General features: G+C 45.3%; 1 protein-coding gene and 7 non-coding genes across 10 annotated transcripts in view; 2 read left to right on the forward strand and 6 right to left on the reverse strand.

Moving 5' to 3' along the window:
* The window catches only part of klhl23 (kelch-like family member 23), a 50,354-nt gene that overhangs the window by 13,303 nt on the left and 22,476 nt on the right, over positions 1-14,575 (reverse strand). The window lies entirely within an intron of this gene.
* Positions 1,775-1,847, reverse strand: trnar-ccu (transfer RNA arginine (anticodon CCU)). The gene has a single exon. It is a non-coding gene; the product is annotated as a tRNA-Arg (tRNA).
* On the forward strand, positions 2,821-2,892 carry trnai-uau (transfer RNA isoleucine (anticodon UAU)). Its single transcript has one exon. It is a non-coding gene; the product is annotated as a tRNA-Ile (tRNA).
* trnar-ccu (transfer RNA arginine (anticodon CCU)) lies at positions 4,607-4,679 on the reverse strand. Its single transcript has one exon. It is a non-coding gene; the product is annotated as a tRNA-Arg (tRNA).
* Positions 7,103-7,175, reverse strand: trnar-ccu (transfer RNA arginine (anticodon CCU)). Its single transcript has one exon. It is a non-coding gene; the product is annotated as a tRNA-Arg (tRNA).
* trnai-uau (transfer RNA isoleucine (anticodon UAU)) lies at positions 8,149-8,220 on the forward strand. The gene has a single exon. It is a non-coding gene; the product is annotated as a tRNA-Ile (tRNA).
* Positions 9,935-10,007, reverse strand: trnar-ccu (transfer RNA arginine (anticodon CCU)). The gene has a single exon. It is a non-coding gene; the product is annotated as a tRNA-Arg (tRNA).
* Positions 12,431-12,503, reverse strand: trnar-ccu (transfer RNA arginine (anticodon CCU)). The gene has a single exon. It is a non-coding gene; the product is annotated as a tRNA-Arg (tRNA).

A 14,575-nucleotide genomic window follows, 5' to 3' on the forward strand; every position in this document is an offset into this window, starting at 1 on the left:
ACCAAAGCAGAGTGGCGCAGCGGAAGCGTTCCGGGCCCATAACCCAGAGGTCGATGGGTTGAAACCATCCTCTGCTAAGAGAGAATGCATATGTCATGCATGAAAACTAGTCTTTTATGATTTTCGTAGCTCGATAGTGAAAAACAAAGTAATCTTGAACTTGCAAATACAGCATCAAGGCTTAGAAAGAAGTCAAAATAGTCCTTCTGCAGAACTGCATGTGCGTGTTAACCCAGATTCAATTGCCCAATAACTTACTTGTCCTTCTGCGGTACCCTAATGGATTATGCACTGACCATCTAAGCCACAGGCTGAGTTCGAATGCCCTGTAAGACAGTCCGAAGCAGAGTGGCGCAGCGGAAGCGTGCTGGGCCCATAACCCAGAGGTCGATGGATCGAAACCATCCTCTGCTAAGAGAGGTTGAGCTTGTCATGCATGAGAACCAGTCTTTAATGATTTTCGTAGCTCGACAGTGAAAAACAAAGTAATCTTGAACTTGCAAATACAGCATCAAGGCTTAGAAAGAAGTCAAAATAGTCCTTCTACAGAACTGCATTTGTGTGTTAACCCAGATTAAGTGCCTCGTTCACTGGGCCGCCTTATTGTAAAGGAGAAGTATTGCGACAAGTCACTAAGTCTCCAGTTGCCCAATAACTTGCTTGTCCTTTTGCTGTACCCTAATGGATTATGCACTGACCATTTAAGCCACAGGCTGAGTTTGAGCGCCCCTAGAGGCAGACCAAAGCAGAGTGGCGCAGCGGAAGCGTGCTGGGCCCTTAAAGGGTTTTCATTTATGCATATAGATACAACTTGCAAGACGTTTTGCTCAATAGGCAATAGGTCGGTGACATGTCCCGAGAATTCTCCTTTCCAATGAGGCATCCCAATGTACTAGGCATTTTTTCTAGGTTAAACGATTTGTCCTCATGCATGCAAACAATAAATTGCACTTAGTAGAGGGTGGTTGCCATACTTCACCCTCTGGTTATGGGCCAAGGGAACCAATGTTTACACCTAGGTCATTTTAAAATGACAGGCAAAGGAGCAAAGGTGGCTTTTGCAAGCAGAGTGGCGCAGCGGAAGCGTGCTGGGCCCATAACCCAGAGGTCGATGGATCGAAACCATCCTCTGCTAAGAGAGCTTGCGTATGTCATGCATGAGAACCAGTCTTTTATGATTTTGGTAGCTCGACAGTATAAAACAAAGTACTCTTGAACTCGCAAATACAGCATCAAGGCTTAGAAAGAAGTCAAAATAGTCCTTCTACAGAACTGCATTTGTGTGTTAACCCAGATTAAGTGCCTTGTTCATAGGGCCGCCTCAATGTAAAGGAGAAGTATTGCGACAAGTCACTAAGTCTTCAGTTGCCCAATAACTTGCTTGTCCTTTTGCTGTACCCTAATGGATTATGCACTGACCATTTAAGCCACAGGCTGAGTTCGAGCGCCCCTGGAGGCAGACCAAAGCAGAGTGGCGCAGCGGAAGCGTGCTGGGCCCTTAAAGGGTTTTCATTTACGCATATAGATACAACTTGCAAGACGTTTCGCTCAATAGGCAAAATAATTTAAAAGTCTAGGATTTGAACAAGGACTCTTAGCTTCTCTTTTATAGATGAGATTAGATAAAATAAGAAAAAGGCAGCAGCTTTCACAAGGCACCCAAGTTGTAACTGTACCTTTAAAAAAAAATCTCTCTCAGCAGAGGGTGATTTTTATCCGTCGACCTCTGGGTTATGAGTCGAACACAGTTCCACCTCGCCACTCTGACATTAACCACCCCAGATGGGACTCGAACCCACAATCCCTGGCTTAGGAGGCCAGTGCCTTATCCATTAGGCCACTGGGGCAGGTCACAGCGAGCCACGGGCAGCTGGAGGGTCGGTGACATGTCCCAAGAATTCTCCTTTCCAATGAGGCATCCCAATGTACTAGGCAATTTTTCTAGGTTAAACGATTTGTCCTCATGCATGTAAACAATAAATTGCACTTAATAGAGGGTGGTTGCCATACTTCACCCTCTGGTTATGGGCCAAGGGAACCAATGTTTACACAAAGGTAATTTTAAAATGACAGGCAAAGGAGCAAAGGTGGCTTTTGCAAGCAGAGTGGCGCAGCGGAAGCGTGCTGGGCCCATAACCCAGAGGTCGATGGATCGAAACCATCCTCTGCTAAGAGAGCTTGCGCATGTCATGCATGAGAACCAGTCTTTTATGATTTTCGTAGCTCGACAGTGAAAAACAAAGTAATCTTGAACTTGCAAATACAGCATGAAGGCTTAGAAAGAAGTCAAAATAGTCCTTCTAAAGAACTGCATTTGTGTGTTAACCCAGATTAAGTGCCTTGTTCATAGGGCCGCCTCAATGTAAAGGAGAAGTATTGCGACAAGTCACTAAGTCTCCAGTTGCCCAATAACTTGCTTGTCCTTTTGCTGTACCCTAATGGATTATGCACTGACGATTTAAGCCATAGGCTGAGTTTGAGCGCCCCTAGAGGCAGACCAAAGCAGAGTGGCGCAGCGGAAGCGTGCTGGGCCCTTAAAGGGTTTTCATTTACGCATATAGATACAACTTGCAAGACGTTTCGCTCAATAGGCAATAGGTCGGTGACATGTCCCGAGAATTCTCCTTTCCAATGAGGCATCCCAATGTACTAGGCATTTTTTCTAGGTTAAACGATTTGTCCTCATGCATGCAAACAATAAATTGCACTTAGTAGAGGGTGGTTGCCATACTTCACCCTCTGGTTATGGGCCAAGGGAACCAATGTTTACACCTAGGTCATTTTAAAATGACAGGCAAAGGAGCAAAGGTGGCTTTTGCAAGCAGAGTGGCGCAGCGGAAGCGTGCTGGGCCTATAACCCAGAGGTCGATGGATCGAAACCATCCTCTGCTAAGAGAGCTTGCGCATGTCATGCATGAGAACCAGTCTTTTATGATTTTCGTAGCTCGACAGTGAAAAACAAAGTAATCTTGAACTTGCAAATACAGCATCAAGGCTTAGAAAGAAGTCAAAATAGTCCTTCTACAGAACTGCATTTGTGTGTTAACCCAGATTAAATTGCCCAGTAACTTGCTTGTCCTTCTGCGGTACCCTAATAGATTATGCACTGACAGTCTAATCCACAGGCTGAGTTCGAGTGCCTCATAGGGCAGTCCGAAGCAGAGTGGCGCAGCGGAAGCGTGCTGGGCCCATAACCCAGAGGTCGATGGATCGAAACCATCCTCTGCTAAGCGTGCATGCATATGTCATGCATGAAAACTAGTCTTTTATGATTTTGGTAGCTCGACAGTATAAAACAAAGTACTCTTGAACTCGCAAATACAGCATCAAGGCTTAGAAAGAAGTCAAAATAGTCCTTCTACAGAACTGCATTTGTGTGTTAACCCAGATTAAGTGCCTTGTTCATAGGGCCGCCTCAATGTAAAGGAGAAGTATTGCGACAAGTTACTAAGTCTTCAGTTGCCCAATAACTTGCTTGTCCTTTTGCTGTACCCTAATGGATTATGCACTGACCATTTAAGCCACAGGCTGAGTTCGAGCGCCCCTGGAGGCAGACCAAAGCAGAGTGGCGCAGCGGAAGCGTTCCGGGCCCATAACCCAGAGGTCGATGGGTTGAAACCATCCTCTGCTAAGAGAGAATGCATATGTCATGCATGAAAACTAGTCTTTTATGATTTTCGTAGCTCGATAGTGAAAAACAAAGTAATCTTGAACTTGCAAATACAGCATCAAGGCTTAGAAAGAAGTCAAAATAGTCCTTCTACAGAACTGCATGTGCGTGTTAACCCAGATTCAATTGCCCAATAACTTACTTGTCCTTCTGCGGTACCCTAATGGATTATGCACTGACCATCTAAGCCACAGGCTGAGTTCGAATGCCCTGTAAGACAGTCCGAAGCAGAGTGGCGCAGCGGAAGCGTGCTGGGCCCATAACCCAGAGGTCGATGGATCGAAACCATCCTCTGCTAAGAGAGCTTGCGTATGTCATGCATGAGAACCAGTCTTTTATGATTTTGGTAGCTCGACAGTATAAAACAAAGTACTCTTGAACTCGCAAATACAGCATCAAGGCTTAGAAAGAAGTCAAAATAGTCCTTCTACAGAACTGCATTTGTGTGTTAACCCAGATTAAGTGCCTTGTTCATAGGGCCGCCTCAATGTAAAGGAGAAGTATTGCGACAAGTCACTAAGTCTTCAGTTGCCCAATAACTTGCTTGTCCTTTTGCTGTACCCTAATGGATTATGCACTGACCATTTAAGCCACAGGCTGAGTTCGAGCGCCCCTGGAGGCAGACCAAAGCAGAGTGGCGCAGCGGAAGCGTGCTGGGCCCTTAAAGGGTTTTCATTTACTCATATAGATACAACTTGCAAGACGTTTCGCTCAATAGGCAAAAGAATTTAAAAGTCCAGGATTTGAACAAGGACTCTTGGCTCCTCTTTTATAGATGAGATTAGATAAAATAAGAAAAAGGCAGCAGCTTTCACAAGGCACCCAAGTAGTAACTGTACCTTTAAAAAAAATCTCTCTCAGCAAAGGGTGGTTTTTATCCGTCGACCTCTGGGTTATGAGTCAAACACACTTCCACCTCACCACGCTGACATTAACCACCCCACATGGGACTCGAACCCACAACCCCTGGCTTAGGAGGCCAGTGCCTTATCCATTAGGCCACTGGGGCAGGACACAGAGAGCCACGGGCAGCTGGAGGGTCGGTGACATGTCCCAAGAATTCTCCTTTCCAATGAGGCATCCCAATGTACTAGGCAATTTTTCTAGGTTAAACGATTTGTCCTCATGCATGCAAACAATAAATTGCACTTAATAGAGGGTGGTTGCCATACTTCACCCTCTGGTTATGGGCCAAGGGAACCAATGTTTACACCCAGGTAATTTTAAAATGACAGGCAAAGGAGCAAAGGTGGCTTTTGCAAGCAGAGTGGCGCAGCGGAAGCGTGCTGGGCCCATAACCCAGAGGTTGATGGATCAAAACCATCCTCTGCTAAGAGAGGTTGCGCATGTTATGCATGAAAACTAGTCTTTTATGATTTTGGTAGCTCAACAGTATAAAACAAAGTACTCTTGAACTCGCAAATACAGCATCAAGGCTTAGAAAGAAGTCAAAATAGTCCTTCTACAGAACTGCATTTGTGTGTTAACCCAGATTAAGTGCCTTGTTCATAGGGTCGCCTCATTGTAAAGGAAAAGTATTGCGACAAGTCACTAAGTCTCCAGTTGCCCAATAACTTGCTTGTCCTTTTGCTGTACCCTAATGGATTATGCACTGACCATTTAAGCCACAGGCTGAGTTCGAGCACCTCTAGAGTCAGACCAAAGCAGAGTGGCGCAGCGGAAGCGTTCCGGGCCCATAACCCAGAGGTCGATGGGTTGAAACCATCCTCTGCTTAGAGAGAATGCATATGTCATGCATGAAAACTAGTCTTTTATGATTTTCGTAGCTCGATAGTGAAAAACAAAGTAATCTTGAACTTGCAAATACAGCATCAAGGCTTAGAAAGAAGTCAAAATAGTCCTTCTACAGAACTGCATGTGCGTGTTAACCCAGATTAAATTGCCCAATAACTTACTTGTCCTTCTGCGGTACCCTAATGGATTATGAACTGACCATCTAAGCCACAGGCTGAGTTCGAATGCCGCGTAGGTCAGTCCGAAGCAGAGTGGCGCAGCGGAAGCGTGCTGGGCCCATAACCCAGAGGTCGATGGATCGAAACCATCCTCTGCTAAGAGAGGTTGAGCTTGTCATGCATGAGAACCAGTCTTTAATGATTTTCGTAGCTCGACAGTGAAAAACAAAGTAATCTTGAACTTGCAAATACAGCATCAAGGCTTAGAAAGAAGTCAAAATAGTCCTTCTACAGAACTGCATTTGTGTGTTAACCTAGATTAAGTGCCTCGTTCACTGGGCCGCCTTATTGTAAAGGAGAAGTATTGCGACAAGTCACTAAGTCTCCAGTTGCCCAATAACTTGCTTGTCCTTTTGCTGTACCCTAATGGATTATGCACTGACCATTTAAGCCACAGGCTGAGTTTGAGCGCCCCTAGAGGCAGACCAAAGCAGAGTGGCGCAGCGGAAGCGTGCTGGGCCCTTAAAGGGTTTTCATTTATGCATATAGATACAACTTGCAAGACGTTTTGCTCAATAGGCAATAGGTCGGTGACATGTCCCGAGAATTCTCCTTTCCAATGAGGCATCCCAATGTACTAGGCATTTTTTCTAGGTTAAACGATTTGTCCTCATGCATGCAAACAATAAATTGCACTTAGTAGAGGGTGGTTGCCATACTTCACCCTCTGGTTATGGGCCAAGGGAACCAATGTTTACACCTAGGTCATTTTAAAATGACAGGCAAAGGAGCAAAGGTGGCTTTTGCAAGCAGAGTGGCGCAGCGGAAGCGTGCTGGGCCCATAACCCAGAGGTCGATGGATCGAAACCATCCTCTGCTAAGAGAGCTTGCGTATGTCATGCATGAGAACCAGTCTTTTATGATTTTGGTAGCTCGACAGTATAAAACAAAGTACTCTTGAACTCGCAAATACAGCATCAAGGCTTAGAAAGAAGTCAAAATAGTCCTTCTACAGAACTGCATTTGTGTGTTAACCCAGATTAAGTGCCTTGTTCATAGGGCCGCCTCAATGTAAAGGAGAAGTATTGCGACAAGTCACTAAGTCTTCAGTTGCCCAATAACTTGCTTGTCCTTTTGCTGTACCCTAATGGATTATGCACTGACCATTTAAGCCACAGGCTGAGTTCGAGCGCCCCTGGAGGCAGACCAAAGCAGAGTGGCGCAGCGGAAGCGTGCTGGGCCCTTAAAGGGTTTTCATTTACGCATATAGATACAACTTGCAAGACGTTTCGCTCAATAGGCAAAATAATTTAAAAGTCTAGGATTTGAACAAGGACTCTTAGCTTCTCTTTTATAGATGAGATTAGATAAAATAAGAAAAAGGCAGCAGCTTTCACAAGGCACCCAAGTTGTAACTGTACCTTTAAAAAAAAATCTCTCTCAGCAGAGGGTGATTTTTATCCGTCGACCTCTGGGTTATGAGTCGAACACAGTTCCACCTCGCCACTCTGACATTAACCACCCCAGATGGGACTCGAACCCACAATCCCTGGCTTAGGAGGCCAGTGCCTTATCCATTAGGCCACTGGGGCAGGTCACAGCGAGCCACGGGCAGCTGGAGGGTCGGTGACATGTCCCAAGAATTCTCCTTTCCAATGAGGCATCCCAATGTACTAGGCAATTTTTCTAGGTTAAACGATTTGTCCTCATGCATGTAAACAATAAATTGCACTTAATAGAGGGTGGTTGCCATACTTCACCCTCTGGTTATGGGCCAAGGGAACCAATGTTTACACAAAGGTAATTTTAAAATGACAGGCAAAGGAGCAAAGGTGGCTTTTGCAAGCAGAGTGGCGCAGCGGAAGCGTGCTGGGCCCATAACCCAGAGGTCGATGGATCGAAACCATCCTCTGCTAAGAGAGCTTGCGCATGTCATGCATGAGAACCAGTCTTTTATGATTTTCGTAGCTCGACAGTGAAAAACAAAGTAATCTTGAACTTGCAAATACAGCATGAAGGCTTAGAAAGAAGTCAAAATAGTCCTTCTAAAGAACTGCATTTGTGTGTTAACCCAGATTAAGTGCCTTGTTCATAGGGCCGCCTCAATGTAAAGGAGAAGTATTGCGACAAGTCACTAAGTCTCCAGTTGCCCAATAACTTGCTTGTCCTTTTGCTGTACCCTAATGGATTATGCACTGACGATTTAAGCCATAGGCTGAGTTTGAGCGCCCCTAGAGGCAGACCAAAGCAGAGTGGCGCAGCGGAAGCGTGCTGGGCCCTTAAAGGGTTTTCATTTACGCATATAGATACAACTTGCAAGACGTTTCGCTCAATAGGCAATAGGTCGGTGACATGTCCCGAGAATTCTCCTTTCCAATGAGGCATCCCAATGTACTAGGCATTTTTTCTAGGTTAAACGATTTGTCCTCATGCATGCAAACAATAAATTGCACTTAGTAGAGGGTGGTTGCCATACTTCACCCTCTGGTTATGGGCCAAGGGAACCAATGTTTACACCTAGGTCATTTTAAAATGACAGGCAAAGGAGCAAAGGTGGCTTTTGCAAGCAGAGTGGCGCAGCGGAAGCGTGCTGGGCCTATAACCCAGAGGTCGATGGATCGAAACCATCCTCTGCTAAGAGAGCTTGCGCATGTCATGCATGAGAACCAGTCTTTTATGATTTTCGTAGCTCGACAGTGAAAAACAAAGTAATCTTGAACTTGCAAATACAGCATCAAGGCTTAGAAAGAAGTCAAAATAGTCCTTCTACAGAACTGCATTTGTGTGTTAACCCAGATTAAATTGCCCAGTAACTTGCTTGTCCTTCTGCGGTACCCTAATAGATTATGCACTGACAGTCTAATCCACAGGCTGAGTTCGAGTGCCTCATAGGGCAGTCCGAAGCAGAGTGGCGCAGCGGAAGCGTGCTGGGCCCATAACCCAGAGGTCGATGGATCGAAACCATCCTCTGCTAAGCGTGCATGCATATGTCATGCATGAAAACTAGTCTTTTATGATTTTGGTAGCTCGACAGTATAAAACAAAGTACTCTTGAACTCGCAAATACAGCATCAAGGCTTAGAAAGAAGTCAAAATAGTCCTTCTACAGAACTGCATTTGTGTGTTAACCCAGATTAAGTGCCTTGTTCATAGGGCCGCCTCAATGTAAAGGAGAAGTATTGCGACAAGTTACTAAGTCTTCAGTTGCCCAATAACTTGCTTGTCCTTTTGCTGTACCCTAATGGATTATGCACTGACCATTTAAGCCACAGGCTGAGTTCGAGCGCCCCTGGAGGCAGACCAAAGCAGAGTGGCGCAGCGGAAGCGTTCCGGGCCCATAACCCAGAGGTCGATGGGTTGAAACCATCCTCTGCTAAGAGAGAATGCATATGTCATGCATGAAAACTAGTCTTTTATGATTTTCGTAGCTCGATAGTGAAAAACAAAGTAATCTTGAACTTGCAAATACAGCATCAAGGCTTAGAAAGAAGTCAAAATAGTCCTTCTACAGAACTGCATGTGCGTGTTAACCCAGATTCAATTGCCCAATAACTTACTTGTCCTTCTGCGGTACCCTAATGGATTATGCACTGACCATCTAAGCCACAGGCTGAGTTCGAATGCCCTGTAAGACAGTCCGAAGCAGAGTGGCGCAGCGGAAGCGTGCTGGGCCCATAACCCAGAGGTCGATGGATCGAAACCATCCTCTGCTAAGAGAGCTTGCGTATGTCATGCATGAGAACCAGTCTTTTATGATTTTGGTAGCTCGACAGTATAAAACAAAGTACTCTTGAACTCGCAAATACAGCATCAAGGCTTAGAAAGAAGTCAAAATAGTCCTTCTACAGAACTGCATTTGTGTGTTAACCCAGATTAAGTGCCTTGTTCATAGGGCCGCCTCAATGTAAAGGAGAAGTATTGCGACAAGTCACTAAGTCTTCAGTTGCCCAATAACTTGCTTGTCCTTTTGCTGTACCCTAATGGATTATGCACTGACCATTTAAGCCACAGGCTGAGTTCGAGCGCCCCTGGAGGCAGACCAAAGCAGAGTGGCGCAGCGGAAGCGTGCTGGGCCCTTAAAGGGTTTTCATTTACTCATATAGATACAACTTGCAAGACGTTTCGCTCAATAGGCAAAAGAATTTAAAAGTCCAGGATTTGAACAAGGACTCTTGGCTCCTCTTTTATAGATGAGATTAGATAAAATAAGAAAAAGGCAGCAGCTTTCACAAGGCACCCAAGTAGTAACTGTACCTTTAAAAAAAATCTCTCTCAGCAAAGGGTGGTTTTTATCCGTCGACCTCTGGGTTATGAGTCAAACACACTTCCACCTCACCACGCTGACATTAACCACCCCACATGGGACTCGAACCCACAACCCCTGGCTTAGGAGGCCAGTGCCTTATCCATTAGGCCACTGGGGCAGGACACAGAGAGCCACGGGCAGCTGGAGGGTCGGTGACATGTCCCAAGAATTCTCCTTTCCAATGAGGCATCCCAATGTACTAGGCAATTTTTCTAGGTTAAACGATTTGTCCTCATGCATGCAAACAATAAATTGCACTTAATAGAGGGTGGTTGCCATACTTCACCCTCTGGTTATGGGCCAAGGGAACCAATGTTTACACCCAGGTAATTTTAAAATGACAGGCAAAGGAGCAAAGGTGGCTTTTGCAAGCAGAGTGGCGCAGCGGAAGCGTGCTGGGCCCATAACCCAGAGGTTGATGGATCAAAACCATCCTCTGCTAAGAGAGGTTGCGCATGTTATGCATGAAAACTAGTCTTTTATGATTTTGGTAGCTCAACAGTATAAAACAAAGTACTCTTGAACTCGCAAATACAGCATCAAGGCTTAGAAAGAAGTCAAAATAGTCCTTCTACAGAACTGCATTTGTGTGTTAACCCAGATTAAGTGCCTTGTTCATAGGGTCGCCTCATTGTAAAGGAAAAGTATTGCGACAAGTCACTAAGTCTCCAGTTGCCCAATAACTTGCTTGTCCTTTTGCTGTACCCTAATGGATTATGCACTGACCATTTAAGCCACAGGCTGAGTTCGAGCACCTCTAGAGTCAGACCAAAGCAGAGTGGCGCAGCGGAAGCGTTCCGGGCCCATAACCCAGAGGTCGATGGGTTGAAACCATCCTCTGCTTAGAGAGAATGCATATGTCATGCATGAAAACTAGTCTTTTATGATTTTCGTAGCTCGATAGTGAAAAACAAAGTAATCTTGAACTTGCAAATACAGCATCAAGGCTTAGAAAGAAGTCAAAATAGTCCTTCTACAGAACTGCATGTGCGTGTTAACCCAGATTAAATTGCCCAATAACTTACTTGTCCTTCTGCGGTACCCTAATGGATTATGAACTGACCATCTAAGCCACAGGCTGAGTTCGAATGCCGCGTAGGTCAGTCCGAAGCAGAGTGGCGCAGCGGAAGCGTGCTGGGCCCATAACCCAGAGGTCGATGGATCGAAACCATCCTCTGCTAAGAGAGGTTGAGCTTGTCATGCATGAGAACCAGTCTTTAATGATTTTCGTAGCTCGACAGTGAAAAACAAAGTAATCTTGAACTTGCAAATACAGCATCAAGGCTTAGAAAGAAGTCAAAATAGTCCTTCTACAGAACTGCATTTGTGTGTTAACCTAGATTAAGTGCCTCGTTCACTGGGCCGCCTTATTGTAAAGGAGAAGTATTGCGACAAGTCACTAAGTCTCCAGTTGCCCAATAACTTGCTTGTCCTTTTGCTGTACCCTAATGGATTATGCACTGACCATTTAAGCCACAGGCTGAGTTTGAGCGCCCCTAGAGGCAGACCAAAGCAGAGTGGCGCAGCGGAAGCGTGCTGGGCCCTTAAAGGGTTTTCATTTATGCATATAGATACAACTTGCAAGACGTTTTGCTCAATAGGCAATAGGTCGGTGACATGTCCCGAGAATTCTCCTTTCCAATGAGGCATCCCAATGTACTAGGCATTTTTTCTAGGTTAAACGATTTGTCCTCATGCATGCAAACAATAAATTGCACTTAGTAGAGGGTGGTTGCCATACTTCACCCTCTGGTTATGGGCCAAGGGAACCAATGTTTACACCTAGGTCATTTTAAAATGACAGGCAAAGGAGCAAAGGTGGCTTTTGCAAGCAGAGTGGCGCAGCGGAAGCGTGCTGGGCCCATAACCCAGAGGTCGATGGATCGAAACCATCCTCTGCTAAGAGAGCTTGCGTATGTCATGCATGAGAACCAGTCTTTTATGATTTTGGTAGCTCGACAGTATAAAACAAAGTACTCTTGAACTCGCAAATACAGCATCAAGGCTTAGAAAGAAGTCAAAATAGTCCTTCTACAGAACTGCATTTGTGTGTTAACCCAGATTAAGTGCCTTGTTCATAGGGCCGCCTCAATGTAAAGGAGAAGTATTGCGACAAGTCACTAAGTCTTCAGTTGCCCAATAACTTGCTTGTCCTTTTGCTGTACCCTAATGGATTATGCACTGACCATTTAAGCCACAGGCTGAGTTCGAGCGCCCCTGGAGGCAGACCAAAGCAGAGTGGCGCAGCGGAAGCGTGCTGGGCCCTTAAAGGGTTTTCATTTACGCATATAGATACAACTTGCAAGACGTTTCGCTCAATAGGCAAAATAATTTAAAAGTCTAGGATTTGAACAAGGACTCTTAGCTTCTCTTTTATAGATGAGATTAGATAAAATAAGAAAAAGGCAGCAGCTTTCACAAGGCACCCAAGTTGTAACTGTACCTTTAAAAAAAAATCTCTCTCAGCAGAGGGTGATTTTTATCCGTCGACCTCTGGGTTATGAGTCGAACACAGTTCCACCTCGCCACTCTGACATTAACCACCCCAGATGGGACTCGAACCCACAATCCCTGGCTTAGGAGGCCAGTGCCTTATCCATTAGGCCACTGGGGCAGGTCACAGCGAGCCACGGGCAGCTGGAGGGTCGGTGACATGTCCCAAGAATTCTCCTTTCCAATGAGGCATCCCAATGTACTAGGCAATTTTTCTAGGTTAAACGATTTGTCCTCATGCATGTAAACAATAAATTGCACTTAATAGAGGGTGGTTGCCATACTTCACCCTCTGGTTATGGGCCAAGGGAACCAATGTTTACACAAAGGTAATTTTAAAATGACAGGCAAAGGAGCAAAGGTGGCTTTTGCAAGCAGAGTGGCGCAGCGGAAGCGTGCTGGGCCCATAACCCAGAGGTCGATGGATCGAAACCATCCTCTGCTAAGAGAGCTTGCGCATGTCATGCATGAGAACCAGTCTTTTATGATTTTCGTAGCTCGACAGTGAAAAACAAAGTAATCTTGAACTTGCAAATACAGCATGAAGGCTTAGAAAGAAGTCAAAATAGTCCTTCTAAAGAACTGCATTTGTGTGTTAACCCAGATTAAGTGCCTTGTTCATAGGGCCGCCTCAATGTAAAGGAGAAGTATTGCGACAAGTCACTAAGTCTCCAGTTGCCCAATAACTTGCTTGTCCTTTTGCTGTACCCTAATGGATTATGCACTGACGATTTAAGCCATAGGCTGAGTTTGAGCGCCCCTAGAGGCAGACCAAAGCAGAGTGGCGCAGCGGAAGCGTGCTGGGCCCTTAAAGGGTTTTCATTTACGCATATAGATACAACTTGCAAGACGTTTCGCTCAATAGGCAATAGGTCGGTGACATGTCCCGAGAATTCTCCTTTCCAATGAGGCATCCCAATGTACTAGGCATTTTTTCTAGGTTAAACGATTTGTCCTCATGCATGCAAACAATAAATTGCACTTAGTAGAGGGTGGTTGCCATACTTCACCCTCTGGTTATGGGCCAAGGGAACCAATGTTTACACCTAGGTCATTTTAAAATGACAGGCAAAGGAGCAAAGGTGGCTTTTGCAAGCAGAGTGGCGCAGCGGAAGCGTGCTGGGCCCATAACCCAGAGGTCGATGGATCGAAACCATCCTCTGCTAAGAGAGCTTGCGCATGTCATGCATGAGAACCAGTCTTTTATGATTTTCGTAGCTCGACAGTGAAAAACAAAGTAATCTTGAACTTGCAAATACAGCATCAAGGCTTAGAAAGAAGTCAAAATAGTCCTTCTACAGAACTGCATTTGTGTGTTAACCCAGATTAAATTGCCCAGTAACTTGCTTGTCCTTCTGCGGTACCCTAATAGATTATGCACTGACAGTCTAATCCACAGGCTGAGTTCGAGTGCCTCATAGGGCAGTCCGAAGCAGAGTGGCGCAGCGGAAGCGTGCTGGGCCCATAACCCAGAGGTCGATGGATCGAAACCATCCTCTGCTAAGCGTGCATGCATATGTCATGCATGAAAACTAGTCTTTTATGATTTTGGTAGCTCGACAGTATAAAACAAAGTACTCTTGAACTCGCAAATACAGCATCAAGGCTTAGAAAGAAGTCAAAATAGTCCTTCTACAGAACTGCATTTGTGTGTTAACCCAGATTAAGTGCCTTGTTCATAGGGCCACCTCAATGTAAAGGAGAAGTATTGCGACAAGTCACTAAGTCTTCAGTTGCCCAATAACTTGCTTGTCCTTTTGCTGTACCCTAATGGATTATGCACTGACCATTTAAGCCACAGGCTGAGTTCGAGCGCCCCTGGAGGCAGACCAAAGCAGAGTGGCGCAGCGGAAGCGTTCCGGGCCCATAACCCAGAGGTCGATGGGTTGAAACCATCCTCTGCTAAGAGAGAATGCATATGTCATGCATGAAAACTAGTCTTTTATGATTTTCGTAGCTCGATAGTGAAAAACAAAGTAATCTTGAACTTGCAAATACAGCATCAAGGCTTAGAAAGAAGTCAAAATAGTCCTTCTGCAGAACTGCATGTGCGTGTTAACCCAGATTCAATTGCCCAATAACTTACTTGTCCTTCTGCGGTACCCTAATGGATTATGCACTGACCATCTAAGCCACAGGCTGAGTTCGAATGCCCTGTAAGACAGTCCGAAGCAGAGTGGCGCAGCGGAAGCG

The sequence above is a fragment of the Danio rerio genome, chromosome 9, assembly GCF_049306965.1.
Source record: "Danio rerio strain Tuebingen ecotype United States chromosome 9, GRCz12tu, whole genome shotgun sequence".
In the NCBI taxonomy this organism is placed as follows: domain Eukaryota; kingdom Metazoa; phylum Chordata; class Actinopteri; order Cypriniformes; family Danionidae; genus Danio; species Danio rerio.